Source organism: Ambystoma mexicanum, chromosome 14, assembly GCF_040938575.1.
Source record: "Ambystoma mexicanum isolate Mex_15411 chromosome 14, UKY_AmexF1_1, whole genome shotgun sequence".
NCBI classification, from domain to species: Eukaryota; Metazoa; Chordata; class Amphibia; order Caudata; family Ambystomatidae; genus Ambystoma; species Ambystoma mexicanum.
The window spans coordinates 423019302-423035630 of record NC_090940.1 but is presented as its reverse complement, the minus strand read 5'-3'; the positions used below and the strand labels follow the sequence as shown (position 1 = coordinate 423035630).

The 16329-nt window shown below is 43.4% G+C and overlaps 1 protein-coding gene across 5 annotated transcripts in view; it reads left to right on the top strand.

Annotated features, from left to right (window-relative positions):
* The window catches only part of DLGAP5 (DLG associated protein 5), an 827616-nt gene that overhangs the window by 307251 nt on the left and 504036 nt on the right, over positions 1 to 16329 (top strand). The gene's annotated exons all lie outside the window — the stretch shown is intronic.

The window sequence follows — 16329 nt, the reverse complement described above, 5'->3', positions numbered from 1 at the left end:
CGGGAGGCACGTTGCATCTGTTCCTCCTTTGCGCAGCATGTGCATGGGACTTCTGTTGGCAAATGCACCTTCTATTTCATGGGCCCACAGCCTCCTCAGGGTAAAGGCTGCTTCACAGGTCCCATGTCCCTCTTCCACTAGATGGGAGCCTTGCACAGCAGGTCTTGCTCTCAGGCTCTGAATGATGGAAGAGCTTCTGCCTCTCCAATCATTGGCTTTGGGCATTTCAGCTGCTACACTCCAGTGCCCCCGAGGTATCCTACCTAAATCTCGGGCCAGGAGTCCGTTATCTGTTGCGTGATGATAGATTTGTTTTGGGTGCAACATGGAGCTCACACTAGAACGCCTCCATATTTAGCCGTGCTTGGCGCTATTGCTGGATAACAGATGTTTGTTGCCACAACTCAATGGTAATCATTTATGGACCTCAGAAAGATGAAGGGCTGAGTGGACCTGCCAGGAATTCGAACCTGTGACCATGAGGTCAAACACAGGCCCATGCAGTGGATGCATTAGTCCACTGAGCCACAGACCCTGTTTTAATATTCTACTTTTAATGACGCGAAGTTGTAGCCAAGCAAATAAAGTTTAAACCAGTGCATTTCTTGCTTATGCCCATGGCTGTCACCTCTGGGTTTGCCCTATTTGTCGAAGCTCAACTTTATAACCAACTTGCCTGCATTGCTAGGAGTCATTCACCTTCAAAAGTTGTTACAAAGTGTAATGACTCATGTGCTATGTCTGAGTCTTCGAATCTGTTAGTCCACTGCACAATTGCATCTTACAAGGGTTGTTCTTCTCGCAAGTCGACAGCAAGCTAATTTGCTGTCTGCTCAGTGCCAACATCAGTCTTTTTGACCATACAGTGGAGGTGATCTGGCCATGAAAGAGGCTACTCTCCCAGCAAAGCCATGGCAAGTTCTCTCTAGTTTCCAATATATGCAGGCAGGATTCTCATCTGGAATTGGTTGGTTCACATTGCACAAAGTTGTCTTCTGGATATTTTGACAATGTTCTTGCTTAACATCCTGCAGAAACAACCAAATATTCAACACCCCAAATCCCATCTGTCTTTTTGCCCGCTAATCACTTTCTTGCAGAGACATACCTCTGATTTCAGTTAATATTTTGAGTCTTTTTAGTTAATAGAACGATACAACTATTACATACAAACACATAATAAAACTATTTTAAAATTAGTATTTCATTACAGTTCATCATTTCACTTATTCAATAAGTAACAAACGCACACTGCAATCGTGCTTAAATAGTACATGTGAACTGTTATTGGACTACATTTTGGACCTCCATACATATTACTGCCTATTCCATATATTCCTTCTAAGTTATGGTTTCAAATCACCAATTCAAAAACTAGGGTTCACAGTACTCCAAACTCTATATAGAGCTAAATGCATAGATTCTGAGTATTCAAACACGAATTCCAAAAATGATCCGACTGAATTAAGATCATATCTACATAACGCTCATAATTCAACATGTACTGAGTATGCATTTTAGGGGAGCAGGTCATTCTATGCCTCAGTTTCGAGGTTATTCCTCATCAATATAGGACAATATCGGCCATTTTTAGAAAGTTTCCATTGAGGTACCGTACGTGGCTTTCACTGCTAATTGGTTGGTTCTCATAAGAAGCCTACATTTACGAACTAGGGGATCTGAGCAACGTATCTGGTACATTTGAGGACGTAAATTATGTAACATCCCTTCAATATATTTATAATTGTGGCGTTCACTCATTCAGATGACATTCTTCTCAGTCGTTTCTCTGGACTTTGACCTTAAAGGCGGATTTAATTGGTTTACAACCACGGCGGCTACGCTCTGACCAGTTAAGTTCTTGATAAAAGACATGTATTGTCATAGCTATTCATATGATTCAGTTTATCAAGTTAGATTACTTTCCACCCAATAATATGGAGAAGGTGACTTTCGATGTGACAAATGGCTTTTAAAAACGACCGACCACTTTGTTGGGATACAATGCATTTCAACGATTGATGCTCAAATTCCAACCTAATGTATTGAATAGGGCAGGAAGCAGGCAATATGCCAGAAACTCCTGTTGTCCAACCAGGGGAGATTTTCCATTGATAACGCCTCCAAGCCATATGTTATAACAGGAGTCCAGCACTGCCTGAAAGGAATTTTGATACTTTACAGAGAGTACACAGCATAGTTATTAACAAATCTCTTCACCAGCATTGTAATTTGCTTTACTTGTCTGATCTTGTTTTCAATCGGCAAACAGTACCCGGTTTTGCTACTAAACCCACCAAGATACTTGTAGTTCTCAGTGTATTCACTGTGCCCCCAGGATACTTCCATTTAAAAAAAAAAAAAAAAGTATTTTTTTTAAAATGGGAAAACATTGTTTGGGTCTTTTTTTGGGGGGGATTATTCAGGAGACAATGTTCATTAGCAAAACATCCAAGTTGTTAGAGCATAGATTTCATACCTCTGTATGAATGATAGACAATAACGAAATCATCCATGTTTAAGAGGGCTGAAACGATTATATCTTCATACTTGACTTGGCAGATTGCCTTAGCTGATAAGTGGCGTATCAAGTTGACTAAATATAGATTAAACAAGTGAGCGGCCAATAGGCAACCCTGCTTTACACCTTTGACTCTAACTGGTTGGGATAATTGGCCATCATTATCGAGACTAATTTCTGTGCTGTTGTTCGTGTGCAACTTAATCAAGATATCAAGTAACCAGCTAGGACAGTGCAACTTAAATAGTATGTCCAAAGTTTTAGTCGATTTACACCTGTCGAATGTAGATTTAAAGTCGAAGAATGTTATGTAGACGGAGGGGTTATTTCTCATTTTAGCTCTAGTATCACATCAAGTATGCGAATATTGGAAGTCATGCTTGTCCCTGCTCTAAAACTGGATTGAAATGGGTGGAGGAGGAATTGGTTTTAACCCAGCAATGCAGATGTTCTAAGACCATGGCCGTGAATTATTTTGCTGATTGAGTCCAGTATAGACAATAGGCGATAGTTATCAGGCATTTCCCTAGCTCCGGCTTTGTACACAGGGATTAGGATAGCAGTATTTCATGATACAGGAATACATTGTTCTTTTCCTACTGTCGTGCACAAAGTAAAAATCAGTTCAGCACGTAAATGGGGGTCCTGTTTGACAATGGCTGCAAGGCCATTTGGGCCAGGAGCACGGGAGTCCTTTAAGTGCACAATTATTTCAAATATTCTTTCAATAGAACATTTTAGAAGCCACATTGTATTAATGCTTATTGTTGGATCAGCACTATTTTCATACATTGTCTTGGATACATAAGACACCCATGTATTCTCTCCTAAGGGGTTAAAAGTAAGTTGGGGCGGGGGGAGGGGATTAATTCAAACTCTATTCAACATCTTCCACACTGAACAGTTAACATTATGCTGCAAAACACTGATCATGTTTTGCCACTTCGCATTGATTTTTTGCATATCTTCTACTTCAATTAATCCTTCTAAATCACTGCTCATAGTGTAGATTTCATAATTTAAGGCTACAAGCAACAGAAGTTCTACAAGACATTTTCTTAAATTTTGTGGTGGTCCATTTTATTCTTGATACTCTATTGTCTGTGCAAATATTCTTCGGGCCTCGCACCATCGTATTATACAATGGCAGGTTTAATTTAGCTCTTATCAAAGCATGGTCACTAAACCCATTGTTTTGAACCTCAGTCAAGGATGTGGTTAAGGACATTGGAATTCCCCATATGTAGTATAAAGTAGCAGACTTGTTGCCACTATACCAAGTACACTTACCAGGGTTATCACTTTTAGTTCTTCCATTGAGTGTGCGAAGACCCCATCCACGCATATGATTTCCATTCTTTGCCACATGCGTTACTTTTTGAATTGATAAGTACATTGGTTACAGCTAGATTAGGAAAACAAGTAGCCATTTGCATGATTCCACATTGGGCGTTGAAATATCCTCCCAAAATGATCAGCTGGTTATAAGCTCATGAATAGGATCAACATTTCTCTGTTCCCCCACTAGGAGGATCATAAATATTAATATTTTAGAGGCTACAGCACTATTCTTAGCATAAATTTCAACTGCGAGTACATTTTCATTGTAACGTGAAGGCGTCATAATACTGGCGTGAAAGTCATGACTAATCCCCATGATCAGGCCACCAAACTGTATACCTTTTTGGGCCTTTTTAAAGCATTATTTTGTAACCATAAATGTTGATCTACGTGTAAATCATTGACTAACCACTTTACTTGTAATAAAAACATTGCTTTAGTAACAATGGCATTAAAAGAAAAGCCTAGATTAGTAAAATGGGCATGACCACATGTATTACATGAAGCTACCGAGCACACTCATGGTTGTAATTTTTGTATTTGATTCACCAATTGCTGTAGCCAACGCAAACTAACTTGATTCTCTATGACCAGTTTGCTTTCTATACTTTGTTTTTCTTCAACTTTACCCTTCTTACAATGTAAACATTCACTTTGTTCATTAGCTGAGTGGGATCACTTGGTCAAGCTCATAACCAAGAAAGTTGAGAGAATCCCTCTGGGATCGTATATCGGAGCGGCTGTGGCTGGTATTACACAGTTGTTGGGCAACGTTTGTATGCAGTACCCTCTGGGAACACTTCAAACAACTCTGACTACAGGCATAGGCAACCCAACCTTTGGTATAAGCTTGTACTACAGTTTTGGTAGCGTATTGAGCAGCCAGGCCTATCTCAAGAGGGGAAATGTGAGCTGTAGTGGAGTTGCACAAAGATTCACAGTTGCAAGTATTCAAAAACGCAAGGTTTCTTGCATATACCATTATTAATTTATTGATCAGTCAGTTATAAAGCCTTCTTCAGAAGGGAGCAATATAATAGTACAATATAATAACACACAAATACACTTCAATACTGTACACTGAGTTTCTGAATCGGTAAAGACCCCTTTGGGATGGCCCACAGACACAACCTACACCCACAGGTGACTTCAATAACAAGGATGCTGGGGACATTAATATCTAACTGTTGGCATTCAGAATACTCTTTAAAGTTGGCAAAGGTTATTAGAACACAAGCGATCAAAAATCTTCTTAAGCAGGGAAATACTTCTAGATCATCTTGGAAGAGTCATTCAATAGGCTAAGCCAAAGTCAATGGTCAAGTCTTGTATAGGATGAAGCACTTCTGGTAAGTAAATGGAAAAGTCTTTCCACAAGTTCTTAAGTCTTTGATGAAAAGAAAAATCACATTTAGGGCCACAAGCTGATTAGACTTGAGTTGTGGAAGTTACAAGCACTTCTACAGTAAGAGGTAAGTTCTCTTAGACTTGTTTTACAGTACCTTAGCAATGAAGAAAAGATGCAGCTGATGACTTCTGTTCCTGTGCAGCTCTGCGGATCTCACTCTTCCTGGGCCTCAGGCGTGGGGACAAGAGGGAGGATGTCTGGGGACTCTTGCAATGTACTGGGACGGTCAAAACCTGGAACCAGCAAACTTCACTTGCAGTGGCAGTTTCGTTTTTCAGCTCCTTGCGTCTACTGCAAATAGCAACACTGCGGTTCTTGGCTGTTGAAATGGACTTTCCTTTGTTCTGGGGTCCCACACTCTGAGGGGGCTCAGGCTTGGTCAGTCCTACTTCCTGGGAGTCCGGAGGATCTTCCAAAAGCTCTAGGCCAGCTTAAAAGCAACACACACAATCTGGTGTTCCTCTCCCTGGCTATACGGTTTCCAGCAGCAACTCTGTGGAAATTCAACCAGCTCCGAGATGGATGTCCAGGTGGCTTACTTTTGAGTTGATTGGTCCCACCAACTCAAGGGGCGAAGTCGTCCCTGCTGGGGCTTCTGTCAATGCAAACTTGGTGTTTCGGCACTGCAGCAGGGCTTAACCGGGCAAACCAATGGTCCAGGAGTTGCAGCAGGGGTCCTCTTAAAGTTCTTCTTCGGTTCCTCCGTCCAGTGGTCGACTCTGCCTTCCAAGCCAAGAGACTCTCCTTTTATTCAGTTCTTTCATTCCATCCAGCCTAGCTGTCACTCACCCAGCAGGGTGGGTGTCCTTGCCGGACAGTCAGCCAGCCAATCACCACAGTGCATTTGGGTCTCCTAGGAGACTAAGCAGAGTTTTGGGAGCCTCCCTCACTTCCTGCCTACCCCAGACACTCTGGAGCCAGAGGCGAGCTTCACTCCTGAATCCCGCCAAAGGAGGAATGAACAGAGACCAAACCTGGTTTGGCGCACTGAGAAAATCTCTAGGACCTTTCCACAAAGAAATGGCAAAAAAAGACAAGGGGGTATTTTGTCAAAGATGGCTCCTGCACCATTGATAGCTCCCGTGGTTGCTTCACCAGAGCCGCAAACGCAGTCCGCGGTAAAGGCAAACCATAGTAGTTCGAACAAAACCATTGCCACCAGCCATTTAGTGAGGGAAGGGTAACATAAAAATGTTACATGAGAATCTAGACCAAGGGGATACTGAGTAACCCCTCCAGCACTCTATTGTAAGATGGGGTGTGCTGGGTCTAGAAAGTTACAATGGAAGCAAAGTCATTTTCACTTTACTGCCCTGGGAAACAGTAGTTGATCCCAGAGAAGGTATTTAAACCTTGGACATCTGGAAGACTTCCCTGTGTCACTGCACTGAAGGTGCTTTGTGACACAATGTAAAAGATGCCTATGGAGTTTGTCAGACTCCATAACCGAAAGAAACCGAGGTAAAATTCACATTAAAATACATGAGTGGGGGGGAAAAGGGTCTCTCTCCAGGTTAAAAAAACTAAAGTCCTCAAAATCCAGCAAAATTGCTGGGGGTCGCTAAGGTAGAGGGAATTAGCACATTTCTGAGAATTCTCCCCAACAGTGAACCAGTGTTATTGCCTCAAAGGTTCTATGAACTCAGTCACATGATTTAAGTATCCACAAATCAGAAATGTTAGAACAATAAACCCATCGTAGATCTATTAATGGAATTCTTAGTTCTTTTGTCAAGTTTTTCACTTAGTCACCACGCTTATATTTAAAGGTTCTACTGGCGGTATAGTAGTTCATTGCAGATACTTTGTCTTTCTTATCTATGCTTTTATCTTTCGCAATAGGTCGGTTCTATGAGCTTGTGGAAGAACTATCAAGTTCACTCAAGGAGTTTCTCGTTTCTCATTGTGATTACCCCCTTTATTGGTACTTGACCTATTATCCTGTACGAGCCAACTGGTTAATACACCTGATTTCAATTCCTGTTTTTTTCCTTCGGTGGTTGCTGCATTTCTGTAAATGCCTGGTATTAAATTTAGGGTCTTTCTGTGAAGTTGTTGAGTTGAAGGGATGTACAGATGGATGTAACTCTTTGCAAGATGCAGATAAACTAGGTTAAAGAAGCAAACGACTGACAATCGTTTTCTAGCTTGCTTCCGAGACACATAGGTAAAAGACGAACTAACCATGTCAGCAGGAGCGTCGGGTAAATCTACATGCACCACAGATTTATTAACATTACCTACATCCTTATTTACTTGTGACTCAGATACATGTATTACATTATTCACGTTAGGTAGGTTATGTTGTAAAAGGATTTTTAACATTTCGCTGTGCTGCAGACTGAGTATAAATTCCGTCACACAATTTAATTTGAATGTTAAGAGCAAAGTGAAGCAAATTGGTTGACGGATTTGTGGTGTTAGAAGCAGGAATATTCATATTCAGCTCAGTCATTGTGATCCATTTCGATCACCTCTCTCGCACTCAAAATATTTTCTGCTTTGTCTTCAAGAGTATTAGAATGCAAATTAGATTGATTTGTTTATGGGAATAAGGAAGGCGTGCTAGACGGTCCAGGAGATGCATGCAGCAGATTCTTGTTCGGGTGGGGGGGAATTCTCAGAAATGTGCTAATTCCTCTACCTTGGAGACCCCTAGCAACTTTGCTGGATTTTGAGGAATTGATTTTTTTTTTAACCTGGAGAGTGAGACCCTTTTTGTTCCACTCGTATGTATTTTAATGTGATTTCTGAGCTTTGTTTCTTTTGGATTTGGAGTCTGACAAACTCCATAGGTGGCATCTTTTACATTGTCACACTGCACCTTCAGTGCAGTGGCACAGAGAAGTCTTGTTTCCTAGAGCAGTAAAGTGAAATTGACTTTACTTTTGTAAATCTCTAGACCCAGCACACACTATCTTACAATAGGGTGCTGCAGGGGTTAACTAGTATCCCCTTTGTCTAGCTTCTCATGTAACGCTTTTGTTACCCTTTCCTCACTGAATGGCTGGTGGCAGTGGTTTAGTTTTAACTACTGTGGTGTGCACTTGCCGCAGGCTGCATTTGCAGCGGCAGTAAAGCACCCATGGGAAGCATTTTTGTCAAAATGGCCCCAGTTTTCTTTTTTCGCCATTTCTCTGTGGAGAGGTCCTTCTTTAGATTTACTTTGTGCCTCAAACCAGGTTTGGTCCCTTTGTGCGCTTTGCCTTTAGCGGGATTCACAAGTGAAGCCTGCCTCTGACTCCAGGGTGTCTGGGGTGGGCAGGAAGTGAGGAGGGTGCCCGAAAATCCCTGTGCTTCGTCTCCTAAGAGCCCCAAATGGACTCTGTATTGATTGGCCGGCAGACTGTCAGGCAAGGACCGCCACCTTGCTGGATGACTGACAGCTAGGCTGGAATGAATGGGAGAGAACTGAATAAAAGGTGAGGCTTTTGGCTTGGAAGGCAGAATCGACCACTGGACGAAGGAACCAAATAACTTGAAGAGGACGCCTGCTGCAACTCCTGGACCATTGGTTTGCCCAGTGAAGCCCTGCTGCTGTGCTGAAACTCCAGATTCGTATTGACGGAGAAGCTCCTGCAAGGACGACTTCTCCCCTTGAGTTGGTGGGACCAATCCACTCCAAAGTAAGCCACCTGGACATCCTCCTCGGAGCTGGTTGAATTTTCAGAGTTGCTGCTGGAAACTGTATTGCCAGGGAGAGGAACACCAGATTGTGTGCGTTGTTTTTAAGCTGGCCTAGAGCTTTTGGAAGATCCTCCGTACTCCCAGGAAGCAGGACAGACCGAGCCTGAGCCCCCTCAAGAGTGTGAGACCCCATAAGCAAGGAAAGCCCATCTCCACAGCCAGGAACTAGTGTTGCTATTTGCGGTGGACGAAGAGTAGCTGAAACACCGAACAGCCACTGATTTGAAGATTGCTGGTTGCGAGCGGTGACTGTCGCAGTGCAGGAGTCCCCAGAAGTCCTCCCTCTTGTCCCCACGACTGAGGCCCAGGAACAGTGAGATCTGCAGAGCTGCTTAGGAACGGAAGTCATCTGCTGCACTTGTTCTTAAATACAAAGGTACTGTAAAAAGTCTAAGATTTGGCCCCTTGCTGTAGAGTTGCTTGCATCTTCTACTAGTCACAAGTCTAACGGCTTGTGGCCCTACATTTGTTTCCTTCTTTCCTTCTTTCCTTCTTTCCTTCTTTCCTTCTTTCCTTCTTTCCTTCTTTCCTTCTTTCCTTCTTTCCTTCTTTCCTTCTTTCCTTCTTTCCTTCTTTCCTTCTTTCCTTCTTTCCTTCTTTCCTTCTTTCCTTCTTTCCTTCTTTCCTTCTTTCCTTCTTTCCTTCTTTCCTTCTTTCCTTCTTTCCTTCTTTCCTTCTTTCCTTCTTTCCTTCTTTCCTTCTTTCCTTCCTTCTTTCCTTCTAAAACATTGTGCAAAGACTTTGGCTTAGCATATTATACTGAATGACTCTGCTTAGGGGATCCAAAAGTATTTGCCTGCTTAAGAATATTTGTTGTCTCTTGTTTGTTCTAATCACCTTTTCCTTTTACCAACCTCTAACAGTGTTCTAAATGCCAACAGTAGGATATTGATGTCCCCCTGCACCCTAGCTATTGAGGGTGTAGGTTGTGTTTGTGGGCCATCCCTAAAGGGTCTTTACTAATTTATAAATTGTGTACAGTGAAGTGTTTTTTTTTCTTTTTTTTAAAACTTTATTTTTGAGTTTTACATATGTAAATATGTAACGTGCACCTTTGCACCAACCGGGTGCTGTCATAACAACTTACATTCATTACTACTTAAGTTTCCCCGCCCCTGACGTCCGACTTGTACATATTTGTTTTCACTACTTTGGACTGCCATCTGTGCTTTTGCTGGGCACCACAGATCCACCCATTGCGTTTATATGTGGCTTGATTTTGAGTCTGAGGGTTCGGCGCTGTTTAGCAGATATGCGATGTATGGCCCCCCAGATGTCGGGGGAGCATGCATGTAGTGGTAGTGTCATTATGAATTCAGTGTCCATGTCTTGACAGTACAAAATGTCTTTTTTTTTCCCGGCTTCGAGTGTGGGTACCGGGCCCTGACCCCATGTCATTGCGATCCTCCTACGTGCCAGCACCATGAGAAGAGCTGCTAGTTTGCGTGTTGCGGGTACTTGGTCAGTTCGAGGAGGGCTACTAGCGGGAGTGGGGTCATCTCCTCCCCTATTATGTCTGTAAGACATCAGTCCAGAATCGCTGTATCCTGGGGCAGTTCAGGCGAGGTGGAGAAAATCTGCATTTGCGGTATTACATCTTTCACATTGTGCCGATATTTCAGGGTGGGGTCTGTTTTTTGACTGGAGTGTAGTAGGTTTGGTGCACGAAGTTGAAATGAATTTGTTTGAAGCGGGTATTTATTGCAACTTTCTGAGTTTGACGGAGGATGTAGGCCCAGTCCTCTTCGGGAATTGTTTCTTGGATTGCTGTTTCCCATTTTAACTTCACCCAGGGATTGATCGTTACTGTATCGGCTAGCAGGGACCTATATAGCTGGGACCTATATAGCAGTGACACTAGTCTTCCCTCGCCTTCAGCCTTTATTACGTTATGTAGTAGGTCCCATGTCTGTGGCTGTTTGGGGAATGATGGGAAAGGGTTGTAGGGTGTGGCGTAGCCTAAAGTAGAGGAATATGTTGAGGGAGGTGGTGCCTCCTCTGTCTTTAGCCATTTGTGGAGTTATAAAGGTGCCCTCCGGGGTGAGGTCTCCAAAGGAGTGAATGTTGACTTTGTCTGACCATATAAGGAATACTTTTTCAGACGTAAGGGGATACCGGTCAAGTGGCACAGCGAGTAGAGCGCTCGCTTTGACATCCGTGCAGAGCCTGCTAACGCAGTTTCGAATCCCGGCAGGGCCAAACTCAGCCTTTCATCCTTCCGAGGTCGATAAATGAGCACCACACACCGTGGGTAATAATAAGCAGCGCCCAGATACCTGAGGGTTCGTAGCGCTATAGAAGTGCCTAATTATTATTATACCGGGAATGAATCTAATTGGTGGTAGAGGAGAGAATCTTATGTTTACCTCGTACTTGACAGCTCTTAGCAAGTTGGGGGATGCAAGGGCTCGTTCTACCTGTACATGTGGCCGGACGAAATGTATCGTGTACCAGTAACTTAAAAATTGTGCTTGTGCTGCCCGGTAGTATTTTTCTATATCTGGGAGCGCTATGCCGCCTCCTGAGGTGGGTAATGTTACTGTTGTAAATGCCACACGTGCTGGTTTCCCTGCCCATAGTAATTCCAGAATGAGACTTTTGACTTTTTGGAAGAAGGACTTCAGAAGGAGCAATGGTATATTCGTGAATAAATAAAGGAGTTTGAGAAGGATAACCATTTTAGTCAATGAGGTTATACCCCACAGTGTTGGAGGGAGTGACTTCCATCTATGAACCCGTTCCTGCAAGGAATTTAGTGTTATCTCATAGTTGTCTTTATATATGTTATTGTGCCTGAGGGACATATAGATGCCTAGGTACCGGACCTTTGTGTGTTCCCACTTAAAGCCATGATCGTCCGTGAACTTAATGGTGCTCGGAGTTGGAGGAAATATTACTGGTTTTGCGTGATTGGTCTTGAGGCCAGACATATGACCGAACTTAATCACTTCTTGCAATACTGGGTTGAGGTTAGTTTGGGGGTTGCTGACGAACAGCATGATGTCATCCGGATAAAGGGAGACCACTAGTCTCTGGGGTCCTAACATCAGGCCTCTGTGTAGTGGGTGGGATCTTAGTCTTGAGGCTAGGGGTTCCATCGCTAAGGCAAATGAGAGCTGAAAGGGGGCAGCCTTGCCTTGTCCAGCATTCTAGTTTGATGCTTGAGCATCTAGTGTTCACTAGTTATGTAGGAATGTGGGTCATTGTATAGCAACGATACTAGTTTGATGAAGAAATTTCCCAGCCCCATTTGTCTTAGTGTAGCGAAGATGTTGGGCCATTCAACAGAATCGAACGCTTTCTCGGCGTCAAGTAGTACGGCTATTGCTTGTTGTGGTGGATCAAGGGCTTCTGTAACGCCAAATAACCTTCTGATGCCGTAGGTCGTGCTGCGCCCTGGAATAAATCCGGCTTGATCGCCGAGTACTAGCACCGGCATGAGGGGGAGCAGACACGACACTAAAATTTTGGCTAAAACCTTGTCTAGGTTGATCAAGGAGATCGGTCTGTATGATGCAGAGTCTTCCGGAGGTTTACCGTCTTGGGCTTCCCGCATTGTGGGTGGGAGGCTACCTTGATCTATAGATTCTTCATAGACTTGAAGCAACAGGGGAGATATGGTGGCCGCGTAAGCTTTATAAAATTCCCCTGTAAGCCTGTCGGGACCTGGTGCTTTTGTGTTGGGGAGATGCTTGATTACTTCTAGGATTTCTTCCAGTGCTATAGGTGCATTTAGAGGTTCACGTAGCTCACTGGCCACCCAATACAACTCGGTATCGTTGAGGTCTTGCAGTAACTCGGGTTCTATGCTACCTTTGGAACTGTACAAGTTTTGGTAGAAGTCACGGAACACATTAGTTATTTCTTCTTCCGTGTAGACTACGGTTCTGAGTATCTTTAATACGCTCTACATGGGTGGGTTTTTTATCAATTGTTAGTAGGCGGGCCAGCAGTGCACCTGGTTCCTGACCCTCTGTGTTGACGGATCTGGTGCTGCGCCCCAAGAATTTCAGTTCTCGTTCTGCCGTTTCTTTGAACTTTAGTAGTTCTTCCTTTAAGTTGGCTTGGGTTCGTGGATCCGTGGAGGTTTCGCGCTCGAGCTCCTTCAGGCGTCTTTCACCATCGGCTAGTTCACTGTGTATCAGTTTCAGCATTCCATTCTCTTTTGCCATGCATACTCTCCGTATGTAGCATTTTAGTGTTTCCCATATGGTGCCAGCTGAGCTCACGGAATTCTGTTTATTTCCAGGAATCTACAGTGTTGAAGTGTATTTGTGTTACTATTATATTGCTCCCTTCTGAAGAAGTCCTATTCTAACTGATAAATTAATAATTGTTTATTCAAGAAACCTTCTGTGTAAGTTTATTTGAACACTTGTCACTGTAAATCTCTAACTCCCCTACAGCTCACATTGGCCCCTCTTGAGATGAGCCTGCCTGCTCAACACGCTACCAAAACTTTGTGGTACAAGCTTATACCAAAGGTTGGGTTTCTTATTGCCTGTAGTCAGGGTTGTGTTCCCAAAGGGTACTGCATACAATTCACTTGTCAAGCTGCAATGTAGGATCAGATGTAGCTGGTTAGTTACTATTACTACCCATTTCTGTAGCTACCCTATTAGCCCAGAATAATCGTTGGCATTAGTCTAATAAGGAATTATCCATTATGCCAAAGGAGGGGGACAGATGCCAAAGTCTGATTACCCCCACTATCCCTGGCATGGACTTGAGCTGTTTTCATTGGAATCCCTTTGGTCACCTCATCAATGCATTCATTGCCTGGTTTGAGAAGGTCTGTAATTTGGGTCAGGGTTCTTCCAGATTGATTTTGATCTTTTCTCGAGCCAGAAGCACCTACAGGTCGGAGAGCTCTCGCTGCCTGTGGCAATACGATCGTCGTGGTTATGATTCATTGTTTTACCGCAAGGCTTGGATTTCCAAAGATTGTAATGCTTGCTTTTGCTTTGTACCTTACCTGGCATTTTAAAACGCAAGTTTTCAGATTTTCAGTTGGGGCACACACAGCTATAATCCGCTTGAGATGGGAGTGCTGGTCACAACGTGAGTAGCTTGAGCGACTGCCATAACAGGACAAGAGTAAGGTGAAAGAGTGTAAATTATATAGTCAGCTGATCGCTCACCTCGCTGGAGACCGCCAAACACTCTGCCACACACTTCGCTACACGCTCTGCATGTAGGGCTATGTGGTTAGAGTTCTGCAGGGCGGTCCAGAGCAGCCAAATAATACGGGCTGTAGAAAGACCAAATCTTCACATGGATGAAGATCGACACGATCAGTTTTGATGTGAACAAAATCACTGCCAAACTATCTGCCACACACTGCGCTAACGATTTCAGTTAAGTAAGCCATGTTACTGGTGCCTGTTAGAAAACCTTTGTTGGAGGACAAGGAAATACAATCCTCTCAGTGCGGCGGGGGACCACAGACCACGAATTTGGATACTTGGTAGATTAAAGCTAGGGTAGCTCTCCAATCCTGGACATCCAGCTCCAGTACAGTCGGCATTCACCAAAGGTTTGAAATATTTATTGGGGGCAGTTAGCACCTTTCATTCTGACAAAACTAGTTGCATTCAGAGGCTACTTCCCGGGCTCTGGTCAGAGCACTCCGAATGTCCATGTAGGGCCACACCTTCCAGGTAAGAAGACTCCCAAAAGGGCAATGGAGGACAAAGGATTGCAAAAGTTGCCAGTTTTGAGCATTGTAGGGCCCCATATGCTCACTTGCAAACAATAGGTGCACAGAAATTCACTGTAAAAATAAAGGTACCAATGACACTAGTCTGTATGGGCTGGCGGGAAGGTTTGCCTGCACGAATATCCTTATAGCATGTTGTGCTTTACCAACTGCCCTATGCGTGATGTTTGCCCGTGCCCTGGTTGCCTTAAGGACTTACTAGTGGCCCTGATATTTTAAGCAGTGCTTAAGGCGAATACTTCAAAAAGAAAAGCTCTTCCCAACACTGACATACAAATGCAAGTTAAGTACATGTCTTAACCAAAAAAAGTGTTGGCTCCCAGACATAACCAGACCAATCATCCCTTTGCTTGTAAGCATTTGGCTGAGATGTCGGGGAATGACACCTACGGCTTGTTGGAAGCCCTGGCAATCTGATTATGATAGTGCTGGTGGCAAGGGAGACTAGGGTCCCGGTGTCCAGTTCTAAAATGGCTGCTGTTGAGATGGATTTTCAGAACTGGCCCATTGGACAGATTCTAAGAGGCCACCCTTTTCCGGACAAGGAAAGACTAATGTCTAGCCATACTCCAAGGTAGTATGACTTAGCAGTAAGGCGCAAACCGAGCACTTTTAATTACACAAGGTAGGCAGAATGTATAAAAAATACAATTACTTATTTAGGTCATGTACAACTCTTCAGTTAAAAACTACAAGTAAGTAAATCACAAAACATACACTATATACACACATTCACCAATACTTATCCTTTCAAACACAGTCAAATCATCAATGGAGCGCTAAAACCAGCGCAATAATAAACCAATTTGAGAAGCAATATGTAAAAAGAAATTTAAACAAAGTACACAGCATTAGTTATAAAGCTGTACATTTGTGGATTTCCATTATTTCAAAACCTGAGCTCTAATGTCCCTAGAGCCACAGTTCCAAAGGAAACCCTTTGCAGAAGGCTAGGAGTCATTAACGGATCAGTAAATTCCTGTAACACTAAGTGTTTTAAGAGTTCAACAATTCAAGGAAATTTATTTGGAAACCCTCTCCCACCACTTTGGGTAGAGCCCAGGGGAGGATCCTTGAACAGTACTTCACCAATCACTGTCGAGCAAAGAAGAGATAGGTTAAGGTGTTTTGCCTGTTAAACCCTATGAAGGAAGAGGGGATGCAAACCGGTATGTTAACTTGCTCATGTGCTCAAATTTGCTCAGGGACCACTTCAGAGGCTCCTGAAATTGTTGGTCCCTCGAGCTTCTTAATCTGATCCACTGCACAAGCGACACTTAGTGGCCCTCCAATGGAGCACTTTCGGCATCTGGATTGATGTCCGAGTTAACGATTCCTTGCTCTGCTGAGACTGTTCCTGGCTCCCATCCAGATAGTTTGTCCTGTTGGTTTGGAGTTGGAGGGGAACAACCTGAAGCACAAATAGTCACATTGTGCTATTTACCCTTCCTACCCATTTGTTTGGTATGTTTTCTGGTACTGTATACATCTAAGCCTTCATTTAACTAGAGCAGAGATGTCCAAGGCAAACTTTAAAAGTCAGAGTTTCAGTTGAGGCAGGAGAGGTTCTGCCTATACACCAGTTATTGCCAGTTGTGGCATCACATAGTGACCTTTAACACTTCTCCAAAAAGCACTCTTGCCCACCCAAAA